The following is a 17,075-nucleotide window of genomic DNA, read 5'->3' on the forward strand; positions in this document are numbered from 1 at the left end:
TCCCAGGAGACACCAAGTGAAGTGACAGCAAGGTGACAGCTGTCACCAATTGTGCTAGCCCACATTAACCACTTGGAGGCCAGGCCTTTTCTGGAACTTTTTCTTTAAATCAGTATTTTTTGTTAGAAAATTACTTAGAACCCCCCAAACATTACACACACACACATATATATAACACACACACACACACATATATATAACACACACACATATATATAACACACACATATATATATATAACACACACACATATATATATAACACACACACACATATATATAACACACACACACACATATATATAACACACACACACATACAGGGCTGCCATCAGGGGGGTACAGCCCATACAGATGTAGGGGGCCCAGGCGTCACGAGGGGCCCAGTCCCAAGGGATGCCCAGGCTCCAAGTTGACACCCCCCCTTTTTTCCTTTCCTCCCCTACACTGGCAACTAGTCCCTACTCTCGCTTGTGCCACCCGTTGCACTGGCTCCCGACTCCCAGCCTCCCCCTGGCCGCCACTGTCAAAATGATTGGTTGCTAGGATCCTCTGGTGTCCTTGCATTCAATTAAATGCATTCACAAGCCCAGGCAGAGGAGGAGGATGTAACTTGGTGGTCAGGCCCGGGGGGCCCAGGCCTAAAGCTGTGTAAGGGGCCCCAAAATTTCTGATGGCTGCCCTGCACACATATATATAACACACACACACACACATATATATATATATAACACACACACACATATCCATATATATAAAACTCACACACATATAAAACACACACACATATCTATATATATATATATTTATAACACATCTATCTATCTCTCTTTCTATTTTCTATGTATATATATATATATATATATATATATATATATATAGATATGTGTGTTTTATATATATACAGTAAAACCTTGGATTGCGAGCATAATTCGTTCCGGAAGCATGCTTGTAATCCAAAGCACTCTTATACCAAAGCGAATTTCCCCATAAGAAATAATGGAAACTCAGATAATTCGTTCCACAACCATTTATTCATAAGTCCTTCAGTTTATAGTTCATATAAAAAGATTATAGCATTGCGATAGGTTGTGTAACCATAAAATGTCCATCCACAAATAGCCGCTTCCATAAGGGGATTAGAAGCAAAATACAGCAGGAGCTACAGAGTATAAAAGAGAAGAGAGGGCGCCTCTAAGTGTAGCAATATGGTTACATTTAATGAAGGTACAACATTTAGCAACTCACATGGTTGATGAATTAAACAGGGACATCTAAGTATGCCGGCATCCGGGGTAAAGCTGTCCACATAGACCATCTTCTGCACCGCCAGCTGCCAGTCTGTAATCCTGACCGGGAAGACCACCCTGCAGTAAAGCGATCTGAAAGCGAGGGGCAGCATGGAAGGGATGACATAAATGTCGGTGTGGAGGACGGTCTATGTTGACAGCTTTACCCCGGATGCCTGCATACTTAGGATGTGCCTGTTTTAATCATCAACCATGTGAGTTGCTAAATGTTGTACCTTCATTAAATTTAACCATATTGCTACACTTAGAGGCGCCTCTCTTCTCTTTTGTGGCTACTTGTATATCAAGACATCGCTTGTATATCAAGTCAAAATTTATTTGAAAATTTTGCTTGTCTTGCAAAGCGCTCTTAAACCAAGTTACTCTCAAACCAAGGTTTTACTGTATATATATATATAAATATAGAGATAGAGAGATGGATATGTGTGTGTAATATATAATATATAGATAGATAGATAGATAGATAGATAGATAGATAGATAGATAGATAGATAGATAGATAGATAGATAGATAGATAGATAGATAGATAGATAGATAGATAGATAGATAGATAGATAGATAGATAGATAGATAGATAGATAGATAGATAGATAGATAGATAGATAGATAGATAGATAGATAGATAGATAGATAGATAGATAGATAGATAGATAGATAGATAGATAGATAGATAGATAGATAGATAGATAGATAGATAGATAGATAGATAGATAGATAGATAGATAGATAGATAGATAGATAGATAGATAGATAGATAGATAGATAGATAGATAGATAGATAGATAGATAGATAGATAGATAGATAGATAGATAGATAGATAGATAGATAGATAGATAGATAGATAGATAGATAGATAGATAGATAGATAGATAGATAGATAGATAGGTGTGTGTGTAATATATATAGATAGATAGATATGTGTATGTAATAGATAGACAGACAGACAGACAGACAGACAGACAGACAGACAGACAGACAGACAGACAGACAGACAGACAGACAGACAGACAGACAGACAGACAGACAGACAGACAGACAGACAGACAGACAGACAGACAGACAGACAGACAGATATGTGTGTGTAATAGATAGATAGATAGAGAGATAGATAGATAGATAGGTGTGTGTTCTATCTATCTATATATTACACACACATATCTATATATGTACAGTGTATATATATATATCTATGCGCTCCCCGTGGAAAGAGACCGGCAGTCTACTGTTGTAAACACAGCAGACCGTTCTTCTCTCTAGAATTAATACAGAATGCCTGTGTTCCTCCCAAATAGGATCACAGGTCTCTGTGTTGATTCCACAAGCCCATCCCCCTCACAGTTAGAAAACACCCCCTAGGCATACATTTAACTCTTTGATCGCCCTGGGTTAACCCCTTCCCTGCCAGTGCCATTATGACAGTAACAGTGCATATTGATTAGTGTAGTAATGTGACTGGCCCCCCAAAAATGTCAGTTAGGGGTCCGTTCTGTCCACCGCAATGTCGCAGTCCCGCTAAAAATCGCTGATCGCAGCCGTTACTAGCAAAAAATAAATAAATAAAATGACAGAAATCTTTCCTCTAGTTTGTAGACGCGACAACTTTTGCGCAAACCAATCAAAATACCCTTATTGAAATTTTTTTACCAAAAAATATGTAGCAGAATACAAATTGGCCTAAAATGATGAAAAAAATGGATTTTAACTTGTTTTATTTGGGAATGTTATATAGCAGAAAGTGAAAAATATATATATATTTTTTTTTTCAGAATTGTAGCTTTTTTTTGTTTATAGGGCAAAAAAGAAAAATCGCACAGGAGATCAAACACCACCAAAAGAATGCTCTATTTGTGAGAAAAAAGGACATCAGATTTATTTCGGTACAGCGTCGCACAACTGCGCAATTGTCTATTAAAGTAACGCAGTGCTGAATCGCAAAAAGTGGCCTGGTCATTAAGGGGGAAAATCTTCCGCTCCAGAAGTGGTTAAACTACCAGCATCTCTTTTTTTGGAGTGTGGGAAGAAACCCACACAAGCACAGGAATAACAACCAAACTCCATGCAGATAGTTGGAATTCAAACTGAGGGTACTAGTGCTGCAAGGCAAGGCTGTTAAGAACTAAGACACTGTGCTGCCCATCAGGGCCGGAACAAGGGGTGGGCAGGAGGGAAGTTGACCTGGGCGCAATGGTTTATTGCAGGGATGGGGGGGGGGGGTGCCCTGACCTTATCCCTAAGGGAAGGTGGGGCGCAGTTTGACATCCTTGCCCTGGGCACTGGATGACCTTGTCCCGGCACTGCTGCCCATTGTTGCAAGGGTGAAATCAGTCACTTGGCTGTTATTACAAGCAGCGGAGGAGACGTCCCTCCCTCCCGCCACCTTCCACCACTCAGCACGGGTCTCCCATCCCACCAGGAGGCCCGATTGACCATCTGGCTTGTCCGCCAGCTGGCCAAAGACCTGAACAAAGCCAGAATTAGCTATGATCAGGTCTCCGATGTAGTAACCTGGAAGCGATTTCATGACATCACTTCCGTTTACTGAAGCCTTAATGGCGCCAGATTTTTAAAAATATGACAATATTCAAAACAGCCAAACTTGGCTTTTCTAGCAAAAAAGAAGTCGATTTTTACATGTAGGAGCAAAGTGTCAGAAAGGGCTTGAGACGGAGGTGGTTAAAGTGATACTAAAGTCTCCAGCCAATGGCGCCGCGCTGTCTCAGCCAATGAGGAGGGGAGTCCCAGGCAGCCAAGACACTCCTGCAACATTGCTGGATCTAGAGGGACCTCAGGTAAGTATTAGGGTGGCTGACAGGGGCTGGTGCACTCAGAAGGCTTTTTATATTAATGCATGGAATGCATTAAGTTAAAAGACCTTCTGCCTTTACAATCACACCAACGGAATGCACAAATGCGGCCTATCAGGGTGTGGGCTTTCACGCCGAACGGCCGCATATATGCGACCCTGTTTAAAACACTGACTGTGCTAAAAAAACGCACTCCCTGCTCACTCACAGCATGGTAGCAAGCAGTTCCCGGAACGCTCCCGATACATAATAGCCATCGGGAGTTTTCCAATCGTGACAGACAATCGTGGCGGTCACATGACCCCGAATGCCGGCCTCCTGGCATTTAGAACCCTAAAGGTCCGGGAGGCGGCCGGTAGGAAGGGGTTAACACTATACAGCCTTACAGTAAAATACAGTATATACAGTAAGTATGTGTAAAACTCATTAACAGTTGTCAATTACCTCCTAGAATACTTTTTTGATGATTTGTATCAAAATGTTTTTTCCCCGTATAAGTATAGTTAACCACTTAAGCCCCAGGCCTATTTCTGACACTTTTTGTTTAAGTTAAAATCAGTATTTTTTCCTAGAAAACTACTTGGAACCCCCAAACATTATATATATATATATATATATATATATATATATATATATATATATATATATATATATTTAGCAAAGACTCTGGAGAATAAAATGGCGGTCATTTCAATATATTTTGTCACGCGGTATTTGCGCAGCAGTCTTTAAAACGCCATTTTTTTGGAAAAATTACAAAAAATCACATTCCACTGCATGTAAAAAAAACTAAACAGTAAAGTTAGCCCATTTTTTTTTGCATATTCTGAAAGATGATGTCACGCCGAGTAAATAGATACCCAACATGTTACGGTTTAAAATTGCGCACACCCGAGGAATGGCGACAAACTACGGTCAATAGAAATCTCAATAGGCGATGCTTTCAAATTTTTTAACGGTTACCAGTTTAGAGTTAGTGTAGCTCTTTTCTTTAAACTATTGCTCACGCTCTGGCGATCGTGGCGATACCTCACATGTGTGGTTTGAACAGTGATTTCATTCGCGGCTTGACTTCCGTATACGTTTTCTTTCGTGCGCGAGCTAACGGTGACGGGGGTGGCTAAAAAATTTTTTTTTCCTATTTATTTTGTTTTTTTCTTAACTTTATCACAGGTTTTTAAAAAAAAAATAAAAAATCTGATCACTTTTATTGCTGTCACAAGCAATGTAAACATCCCTTATGACAGCAATATGCAGTGACAGGTACTCTTTATGGAGGGATTGAGGGTCTAAAAGACCCTAGACCCCTCCACTACACTTCCATGTATTAAAAACGCAGAAAACGGCATTTTTGAATACAGTCGTTTTTTTAATCTGTTGCCTTTTGCAGCAGAGTAACCTGGACGTGACGTCATGGACGCCGCCTCCGGGTTACGTCATCGGAGACCCGATTGAAGCCGCTTCCGGCTTAGATCGGGACTCCATCCAGCCGGCGGACGTGCCGGCTGGTTGCCCGGGTCTCCCGGTGGGACGGGAGACCCGGGCAGAGCGGCAGAAAGCAGCGGGAGGTGGGGGGACGTCCCCTCCCGCTCACCCGGGTAACGATCTAGCGCTCCCGAGCCGCATCGGTCGTTACCGCCGGAAAGCCGACCGCCGGCTCTAAACCACGGTACCGGGAGGGTGCCTCTAGCTAGAGGCATCATCCCGGTATAACACCGCAAATTTAGCCGATGTAAATATACGTTACTTTGCGGTAAGTGGTTAAAGTGGAACTTAAGTCTATAAAATAAAATGTATGGGCAGACGGGCTCTTTTTTGCAGAAAAGACATGCAATGCGTTTGGGGTGCGTTGTTAATGTAGTCCTCCTGTGTTATCACAATGCCGTTATCTGCTTCCTATGTAAGCATAAATAAAGAAGGCAAAAGCTTTTTATAAGCACCATATGCAATTATGCACAGTATATGTGTGGTTCAAAGCTTGCATTACAGTCAGCTTGATTTCTGATAACCGCAAGCCTGGAAATGTCCTACGAATCACTAAGATGTGGGTGCTGTGACTGAGCCATGCATAACTGTAGACCCAGTAATCATGATCTCAAGCCTGAGCTGTAAATGATGACTACTACCACCTCCACCCACCATGCTGCTATTAGATGAGCAAGTGGATAATTGCTGTGTATACTAAATCCACTGAACAAAATTATAAATGCAACACTTTTGTTTTTGCCCCCATTTTTCATGCACTGAACTCAAAGATCTAAGACTTTTTCTATGTACACAAAAGGCCTATTTCTGTCAAATATTGTTCACAAATCTGTCTAAATCTGTGTTAGTGAGCACTTCTCCTTTGCCGAGATAATCCATCCACCTCACAGGTGTGGCATATCAAGATGCTGATTAGACAGCATGATTATTGCACAGGTGTGCCTTAGGCCCCTTTCACACGGTGCGCCTCCGTCGGCAGACTCCGTGCTGATCAGCGGGGGATCGAAACACTGATCCCCACTGAGCAGGCGGATGACAGCTCCATCTCCACACAAGTCCATATGCAAGCTCCTGTAGGATGGCAGCTTAGTGTGCAAGTAAGAAGAGACTTGTGGGTGGCTGGGCAGAAAACACAAGCACCATACTAAGTGCCACACATGAAACTTTTTTTTCAATCTGTTGAATGTTACTCACAAAGTATATCCAAAAACCGAGCATTGGGAAAAGCGCTGCAAGATTCCCTGTCAGTGGAGCAGTGTCAGGATGCCCTCAGCGGTTGTGAATCGGGGGGATGTGGCCGGTGGATGTTGGCACTTCCTGGAGCCCTAGGGCGCTCGGGCAGCTGATCCTGACGTCACTTCCAGGTGCATTTCCCAATGTTTGGTTTTTGGATATACCGTACTTTGTGAGTAATACTCAACAGATTGAAATTAAAGTTTCATGTGCTTGTGTTTTCTTCCCAGCTCAGGTGCAGCTCAGCTTGTCTGAAGTGTTTTACACTGGTCCAATAGGGAGGCATATTGGAAAGTGGGAGGAAACCTGACAAATAAGTGCATAGGCATATACTACAGTTCTGGTGATTGGCAGAGGAAAGTGCCTCGGTGCATGCTGGGATACTGTATAAAAGCCCCCCCCCTCTGTAGAAGCTGCCATGCGGCCTCAGGTAGTCGACCTAAGGGCTTGAGAGCTAGAGAGAAGCTGAACCCAGAGGTCCTGCAGAACTGACTGGAAGGGAGACACTGGAAAAGGATCTGATTCTGCCTACAGTGAGTACAGATCTGTGTCATGGGGCCTGTTTTGTGAGGGCCATCCCTTCTGCTAGAAGAGTCACTGGACGGGTGTCAGTCAAGGGGATGCTAGAGAGTGTCCTGAAGATAATGTAGTTGCATCAAGTCTGCTGCTAGAGTGGCAGCATGGTTAACCACTTTACCACTAGAGCATTTTGCTGTCTTACGTCTGGGCCACTTTTTGCGATTCGGCGCTGTGCGACTTTAACTGACAATTGCGCGGTCGTGAGATGCCGTACCCAAACAAAATTTACGTCCTTTTTTTCCCACAAACAGAGCTTTCTTTTGGTGGTGTTTGATCACCTGTGCAATTTTTACTTTTTGCGCTATAAACAAAAAAAGAGCGTTTATTTTGAAAAAATAACAATATTTTTTAACATTTTTTTATATGAAATTCCCCCCAAAAAAGATGTAAAAACCAATTTTTTTTTAAATTTTTGGCCAATTTGTTTTCTGCTACCTATGTTTGGTAAAAAAAATCGCAATAAGCGTATTTTGATTGGTTTGCGCAAAAGTTATTGCGTTTACTAACTAACGGAAAGATTTCTGTCATTTTTGGTGTTTTTTTTTTTAACGAGTAATGGCGGCGATCTGCGATTTTTTTTTGCGGGACTGCGACATTGCGGCGGACAGATCGGACCCTTGACTGACATTTTTGACACTTTTGGGGGTACCAGTGACATTACTGCAGTAATCAGTGCTATATATATGCACTGTTACTGTAAAAATGACACTGGCAGGGAAGGGGTTAATTTTATTGGAGAGGGAGGGGTTAATGTATGCCTGGTGCTTACTAACGTGTGGGGGGGGGGAGGTGACTGAGTGAGCCAGGGACAGATCGGATGTTCAGCTATGCTGAACACTCCGATCTGTCACTCCCTGTCACTTAGGAGATCCGCCCGCTCTGTTTACACAGGCGGGCGGATCTCCAAACTGGATTCCCCGACGATCGGGGCAGAGCAGCGGCGATCGCCGCCGCTCCTCCCCTGGCCCGACTGTGAATGAAAACAGCGGGAGCGCGCCTCCGGCGGCGCGCGAGCGCCGCCTACAGGGGGAGGAGTCTAGCGACGTAGGTCTACGTCGCTAGACGATAACGAGCCACTGTGCCGCAGTAGCAGCACAGTGGCTAGTGGTAAAGAGGTTAAAGCAGTGTATCTTCTTCCACAAATAACCTGGTGAGGCCAAGTGAGAGTTGTCCTTATCTACTGTGAATAGTTCAAGTTGGAGTATACCACTATTCCCTTCTCCCATCCAAGTTCCAGAATAAATATAAAACCAAATTCCCTAGACTGTTTATTAAGTAACGAGCTACTGGGAGCAAGAATGGATGTGTGAACTGTCCCTAAGTGACTGTCTGAAGGTAATCAGAGGAGACCCAAGAAGTCATCATACAGCAATCCCTACAGGGACAGTGCTACACTTGCACACTTGGGCCCAAATCCTACTCTGAACATGCCCAAGCTAATCACTACTGATATGCAAGGGGTGCTGTGAGAATGTCTTCACTAGGTGAAGGCTAGGCTGGGGCAATTTTACCAACACAGTTGGTTTCTATGTGCCCTTACGTTGATCCTCCTCTGAACATGCATTAATCTTGCATTGGTCTATGAGGATCACTGCAGCTTAGCAGACATGGTGTGAGTGAGCCCTAAATGCCTACTTGTCATAATAAAGTCATTTTATAGCTGAAGCAAATAGTAGACAACTGACTCAGAGCTATATGTAAAAATACTGAGTGATGTGTAACATACACACACACCCCTTGACATAAACCATTAATAATATATTGTCACAGATGGAATGCATCTGTTTAGCAGAGCAGTTAAAAAGCATTTTTTTTACTTCTAACATTCCTGCTGCAAAGTAAGACAGAGAAAATTCATCATTTTTGGCACATCTATTGAAAGGGAAACCCAAAGGATTTGTTATTTTTTTTTAGATTAAACCAGCCATTCACAACCAGGGTTCTGTAAAAAACCTAGGGTTCCACCATAAATTGGTAGACGTTCTTTGAGCTGTGGCTAAATGGCTTCCCATTTGATGGAGTTTGTTTCAGAACCAATGCCACTTGGCAAAGACAGCTGCACACCAGTTATCCTTTAAGCTCTCTGCAAGAGTGGCCTTCTGATCACCACTGTAAGGCTCGGTTCACACTAAGTCGCTCCGACTTAGGGGGGGGCCTGTGAAGTCGCGTGCACCGTGACTTCGGCACGACTTGCACGGACTTCATAAAATTAATGTCTATGCAAGTCGCTCCAGGTCGCCCCGAAGTAGTAGAGAACCCTTTTTCTAAGTCAGAGCGACTTGTGTCGCTCCTATTAGAACCGGTCCTGTACTACTCAATGGACCGCAATGGTGCGCGACTTGTCAGGCTGACCAAGTCGCCTGACAAGTCGTAATAGTGTGAACCTGCACTAAGGGTTTCATCTTCTAACCATTAACTTTCCTATTGATCCCTTGATGAGTTTGTTTTTTTAAGGATTCCCCAAGACATGAAAAGTATTTCAGGGGTAAAAAGGTTGAGAAAAGCTGATTTGGACATTGCCATCCCCTCCTTCTTCTACTTTGTTATATTTTTAGGCCATTCATATACCTCAAACTGTAATCTGGTTTGGGACCACCACAGCCTATGTCCTCTACCACTTCTGATCCTCCAAGCTTTGCCTATGAATGAGCATTTATTTTTTTAGAGCTAGAGTGGCTACCTGCTTACAAGGATCAAGAGACCTGCCTAATCCTAGAGCCTGTGGTCTTGTTGGTGTTGTCTTCAGGAAAATGTGTTTTGGTAAACAGGAACCCTTCCTCCTGACCTACTGAGGGTGGATAATGAATATTCACCAATGGTCATTGGGCTCCATTCACAAAAGCATCTTGGATGCGGTATTTACAGTAGGTGACTGTAACTGTCAACTTACTATACCGTCTTGCCGTATTTATTACAAAACGTATTGTAAATACCGCATGAACAGGCATGAAAAAAAAAAATGGGAATGCCAAAAAAATGTTTGCAAAAGGCCCGAGCAGCATTTTACCGCATTTCTTAAAAAGGTAGATACAGCTTTGTGAATGGAGCCCAATGTCATCCATTTTTCATTAGAATTTCATCAGTTTATTGGTATATATCACTCACCGATGTGCAGATGAAATTAGTATTTTATAATCAAGAAATTGTATGGTGTTTGGGGTTTAGTGTCTATATAATAGCTGTTTCATTTCAGGCCTATACAGCAAGTTTAACATTCATGGTTTCTGTCAATATCCCAATATATTGAGTGCTAAAACTTTATAATATTCTATCCAGATACAGCATAGAAGTGTCACAACCAGGCCCTTTTTCAGCTGGAATTCCACCATCTCTGGCTCAGGCCTTCGGCTCTCTGCTTACCACTATCACCTGTGAAAACAGACATTCGGCTTCTGTATTTACCAGGGACAGCTTGTCTCCCAGTGGCTCCCACTGAGTGCAGAATGGGGATAAGGGAGAAGCAGATGCCCAGGGTGCCGACAACCCCACTGGATGATCTCCCTGCAAATGAGAGAGCCACCTACAGTGTGCAGGGAGGTACTAAAACCGGATGGGTGCTTCAGCTTAACCACTTTAGCCCCAGAGGATTTGGCTACTCAATGACCATGTGATTCGGCACTGCGTGATTTTTAACGGACAATTTCGTGGTTGTGCGACGCTGTACCCAAATGAAATTGACGTACTTTTTTTCCCACAAATAGAGCTTTCTTTTGGTGGTATTTGATCATCTGTGCGATTTTAATTTTTTGCGCTATAAACAAAAAAAGAGCAACAATTTTGAAAAAATAACAATAGTTTTCACATTTTATTATATGAAATTCTCCAAAAAAAAATGTAAAAATCTAAATTTTTTAACATTTTAGGCCAATTTGTTTTCTGCTACATATTTTTGGTACAAAAAAATCGCAATAAGCGTATTTTGAATGGTTTGCGCAAAAGTTACTGCGTTTACCAACTACGGGAAAGATTTATGTCATTTTTATTGTTTTTTTTTTTAACTAGTAATGGCGGCGATCTGCGATTTTTTTTGCGGGACGGCGACATTGCGGCGGACAGATCGGACCCCTGACTGAAATTTTTGACACTTTTGGGGGGTACCAGTGACATTACTACAGTAATCAGTGCTATAAATATGCACTGTTACTGTAAAAATTACACTGGCAGGGAAGGGGCTAACTTTATTGGTGATCAAGGGGTTAAGTGTGTCCCTAGGGGCGTGATTCTAACTGTCAGGGGGCATGGCTAGTGAAGTAACCACAGAGACATGCGATCCTATATAGCAGGATCGCATAGCCTCTGTGCTTACTTCAGGGAGAATGACAGACGGCTGTGTTTATATCAGTCGTCTGTCTTTCTCCCTCTCCTGCGGGAGATCGTGAGTTGCAGGCGGCCATCGGAGCCGTCGGTCACACGCGCTGGCTCCCCAGGGAACGAGCGGGGGCGGGAGCACACCGCCGGCGGCGCGCGCTCGCCCCCTACAGTCTCGTGGGCGAGCTACGTAGGTCTACATCGCTTTGCCTGTAAGCGTCAGAGTGCCGCAGTAAATCTACATTAGGCGGAGCTAAAGTGGTTAATACAGCAACAAAAGTAAGACGTGGAAGATGATGGAGCTTTTTGGGGGGGGGGTGAGGGCAGTGGGGGGGGGGGGGTTTGCATGCAGAGGTTAGAGCTGAAGAGGGGTAAAAGAGAGATGTGGATGGGGGATGCAGAGGTAAACAACTGTTGAAGAAGGCTGAACTCTATATTCTGCAAAATCTGCACGTAGCACACCCCCAAACTCTGCACGCAGCACACCCCCCAAACTATGCAAGTAGCACACCCCCAAATTCTGCATGTAGCACGCCCCCAAACTCTGCACATAGCACACCCCCAAACTCTGCATGCAGCACATCTCCAAACGCTGCACGCAACACACACCCCAAACTCTGCACGTAGCACACCCCCAAACTCTGCATGTACCACACCCCCAAACTTTGCACATAATGCACTCCTGGTATTTAATGCCCATTTAATACCCTCCCACTGTTAGTGAAATTGGACCACACCCATTATTTGGTGTGGTTTGGAAGGTGAGTGGGGGGGGGGGGGCGAAATTTGGCGGGTCGTGGTTGAGTTCATGCATCTATTTTCTGAGAAAAAAAGCCCTGGCAACCCATCAGTTTTTTATAGAAATCTGGCCATTCACTAAAGTATCTGATTGTACAATCTACTTTTAGCTTTACCAAAAATGTATAATATGAGAACGTACCTTTCAAATCAATTCAAATTGTGTATATACTGAAAAGGAACATGCTGAAAGGAGGAAGGAGCAGAGGGATGAGTTAATTAGTCCGCTGCTGTTCCTTCACTGTCCAGTTACAGACTGGGGCAGAGGTGACATAGCTGTATTGTGTAACTGCAGTAAGGTTTTCAGCTTGGCAGTGCCGTCTGCAACAGTTGTGTAAATCCCTAAAAAATTTCAGTAGCATGTTTTTTAAAAGGGAAGGGGAAGGGAGGAAAAATATAACCAGATTAACTATTTGAAAATCATACGCTCTCATCCGGTGATTAGCTTACTACAGGAACAATTACCAAAAGCGATGGAAAAAAAGCACTCTGGCATGTAGCAGATGACAAAACAACTAATAAATATAGTGATATGCTGTTACATCTTTCAGTGTTCTAATTTATTATGTAAGGTAACTAAAGCAGGATCAAACCAAAAATAAAAAACTGTAATACACTGCAGCTTACCAATCCTTAAATGTGGTAGCTGCATTAGTTTTCTTTTTGAAGCTTTTTTCCCTTTATTTAACATATAAACTTAGAAAGATATGATCTGACCCTGGCGAAACAAGCAAATAATGCAGCCAGTTTAGTTAAAACTTTAGGCCTCATGCACACAGCAAGTTTTGCTATCTCTCCTAGAGGCCTTTCCTCCTGGCAGCAGCGTTTCGGCAGAAAAACTGAATTTTCGAAACAAACGTGTATCCTGTTTAGGCGCATCAAACGCTAAGGCATTATTTATTTTTTCGGCCAGAATTATAATTTATACTGGTAATTGAAATGAAATAACGTTCAAGTGCTAAACGCGCGTTTACATGTGTTTATATGCATCAAACTTTTTTTTTCTGCTAAAATGCCCCTTCTTCTAAACATCTCTAAATGCCTTTGTGTGCATGGACACATAGGCTAAAATGCAAGGGTGTTTAAAGTAAAAAAAAACACATGCCCCTAAGTCTAGGTATACACGGAATGCGGCTTTGAAATCGTGCAACTTCACTTGAAGTCGCACGATTTCAAAGCCATGTCAGTGCGAGTTCAGGTGAGACATCTGTGCGACTTCATGCACAGATGTCTATGCAAGTCGCACCTGAAATTGGCAAAAGTAGTGCAGGAGCTACTTTTTCAAATCGGTGCGGCACCACAAAGTCGGCGTCGCACTGGTTTGAACAGTTCCATTGCCAACAATAGTGCGGTTGCACTCTGCAAGTGCAGTTGCTCCAGAGCTTAGTAAATGAGAAGAAGCTCTGTTGACTTTTATCATCCAATCAAGCCAAAAGCAGCTTTTTTTTTTATTTTCCTAGCATGTGATTGGGCCCTTTTTGCAAACTGAAACTTTACCTAATTTACTAAGAGTGCAACTGCACTTTGCAAAGTGCACAGTCTATTTGCCTTTAGTAAATCAAGCCTAAAGTGTTAAAAACACCGCTTTTAGGGGCATCTTGTGTGTTTTTTTTATGCGTATAAATGCTCCTTTATGTTGGCCTATGGGGTTGATTTACTAAAGGAAAATTGACTGTGCACTCAAGCTCAGTTGCTCCAGAGCTTAGTAAATGAGGTAAAGCTTCACTTTGCAAAAAAAGAATAACCAATCACATGCAAGGAAAATAAAATAAAAAAAGGTGTGCACAGTGCAAGAGAGAGAGGAGGTGGGATGGAGGAGATATGATTGGAGGAGGAGGACATGGGATTGAGGAGATAGGATTGAAGGAGGAGGAGGAGGAGGACATGGGATGGAGGAGATAGGATTGGAGGAGGAGGAGGAGGACATGGGATGGAGGAGATAGGATTGGAGGAGGAGGACATGGGATGGAGGAGATAGGATTGGAGGAGGAGGAGGAGGACATGGGATGGAGGAGATAGGATTGGAGGAGGAGGACATGAGATGGAGGAGATAGGATTGGAGGAGGAGGACATGAGATGGAGGAGATAGGATTGGAGGAGGGGGACATGGGATGGAGGAGATAGGATTGGAGGAGGAGGACATGGGATGGAGGAGATAGGATTGGAGGAGGAGGACATGGGATGGAGGAGATAGGATTGGAGGAGGAGGACACGGGATGGAGGAGATAGGATTGGAGGAGGAGGAGGAGGAAGAGGACATGGGATGGAGGAGATAGGATTGGAGGAGGAGGAGGAGGACATGGGATGGAGGAGATAGGATTGGAGGAGGAGGAGGAGGACATGGGATGGAGGAGATAGGATTGGAGGAGGAGGACATGGGATGGAGGAGATAGGATTGGAGGAGGGGGACATGGGATGGAGGAGATAGGATTGGAGGAGGAGGACATGGGATGGAGGAGATAGGGTTGGAGGAGGAGGACATGGGATGGAGGAGATAGGATTGGAGGAGGAGGACATGGGATGGAGGAGATAGGATTGGAGGAGGAGGAGGACATGGGATGGAGGAGATAGGATTGGAGGAGGAGGAGGACATGGGATGGAGCAGATAGGATTGGAGCAGGAGGACATGGGATGGAGGAGATAGGATTGGAGGAGGAGGACATGGGATGGAGGAGATAGGATTGGAGGAGGAGGACATGGGATGGAGGAGATAGGATTGGAGGAGGAGGACATGGGATGGAGGAGATAGGATTGGAGGAGGAGGACATGGGATGGAGGAGATAGGATTGGAGGAGGAGGACATGGGATACAGGAGATAGGATTGGAGGAGGAGGACATGGGATGGAGGAGATAGGATTGGAGGAGGAGGACATGGGATGGAGGAGATAGGATTGGAGGAGGAGGACATGGGATGGAGGAGATAGGATTGGAGGAGGACATGGGATGGAGGAGATAGGATTGGAGGAGGACATGGGATGGAGAAGATGAGACGGCAGGAGGAGGACATGGGATTGGGGAGATGGGATGGAGAAAGAGGAGGGCATGGGATAGAAGAGGACATGGGATGGAAGACCACATGGGATGTAACTTGGTGGGAAAGCCAGTGGGGGGCCCTGGGGAATGTTGATGGTCAGGTCCAGGGGGGCCCAGGCCTAAAGCTGTGTAAGGAGCCCCCAAAATTCCAATGGCTGCCCTGGGCAGGGGCATTTAGAGGCAGAACAAAAAAACAAAAACAAAGGCCAGTATGTTCAGAAGAGGAGCATTTCAGAAGAGGACCAAAAATGCTTGGCACGCCTAAACGCGTGTAAATGCACTTTAGCGGTAGGTGCATTTAGGCACGTCAAGTGCCTGGGCGTTCATGCATTCCAATGGCCAGAATACATTTATATTCTTGCCAATGGAATGAACGAACACATCTTTAGGCACGTTTTTATTGCTACTTTTTCTTTCCCTGGAGCATGGGTGTCCAGGAGAGTTCAAAAAACAAGTGTGTGCATGGGGCCTTACTATTACTATAATGTATTTTAGAGGCTAGTGGCTGTTTAGGGCAGAATATATTAGTTCCGACCCACATCCATTTAGATATAGAAAGTATGTAGTAATATATATATTTGGGTTCTGTGGCTCATTCACATCCTATAATTTCACTAGCCAACCCTTCAAACCCTCCAGCTCAGTCTCAACCCACTCTGCCTCTACTATATACCGTGCCTTCCGAAGTCCTTAAGTCACCTTTGTGAGTTCATCTCTCTACTGTTTTTATAACAGTCTTTGGTTCCGTGTACGTCCTTTCACAGCTTTCATTTATCTATAAACATTTCCTAACCCTTAGACAGGAATCATTTTTTCCATTTATATAGCAGAAAACAGGCTGTGCTTATAAGTGTACTGTCAGAACTATAGCATTCATATACAATAGAATGGGATATGTAACAGGCCGCTGTCTTTTATATACAATTGGGGTTGCCTAAATTAATGAATTAAAATAGAATAGTAGTGCTTCTGTTGAAAATCAGTCATCTGGTCGCACAAAGAAAACATGGAACTGGAACAAATGTATATTTTATTAAATCGCTAGATAGTACCTTATACCTTTGTCACAAAATGTAAGAAAACAAGCAGCGGCTCTATTTGGTCAGAGGTAAAATGCTAATGGTGTTATTTCCTGTGTGTGTGTGGGGTTCAGGGTTCATCTCAGATACTTTACCTTTTAAGCTTCCTTGCTAGACTAGAGGTTCCTCATAGTTCAGTGGTTTCCAAACTGTGTGCTGGGGGCTGGATGTGGCCCATTGCTTGCCTTTATCTAGCCCTTGCGGCACTATTCCTCCCACTGACACCAACAAGGGGGCATGATTGCTGGCTGCCACAGACAACAATAGGGCACTGTTTCTCTCACTGACACCACTAATGAGGCACTATTTCTCCTGCTCACATCAATGAAAGGGTACTTATTCTCCCACTGACACCAACAATGGAGCACTATTCCTCCCACTGACAACAAACAATGGGGAACTATTCCTACCACTGACACCAATGAAGGGGCACTTTTTTTCCCAC

At 43.7% G+C, this 17,075-nt stretch overlaps 1 protein-coding gene across 2 annotated transcripts in view; it reads right to left on the reverse strand.

Moving 5' to 3' along the window:
* CUL1 (cullin 1) overlaps positions 1-17,075 on the reverse strand; it is a 171,015-nt gene that overhangs the window by 137,331 nt on the left and 16,609 nt on the right. The window lies entirely within an intron of this gene.

Source organism: Pelophylax lessonae (genome assembly GCF_965119305.1).
Source record: "Pelophylax lessonae genome assembly, chromosome: 5".
NCBI classification, from domain to species: Eukaryota; Metazoa; Chordata; class Amphibia; order Anura; family Ranidae; genus Pelophylax; species Pelophylax lessonae.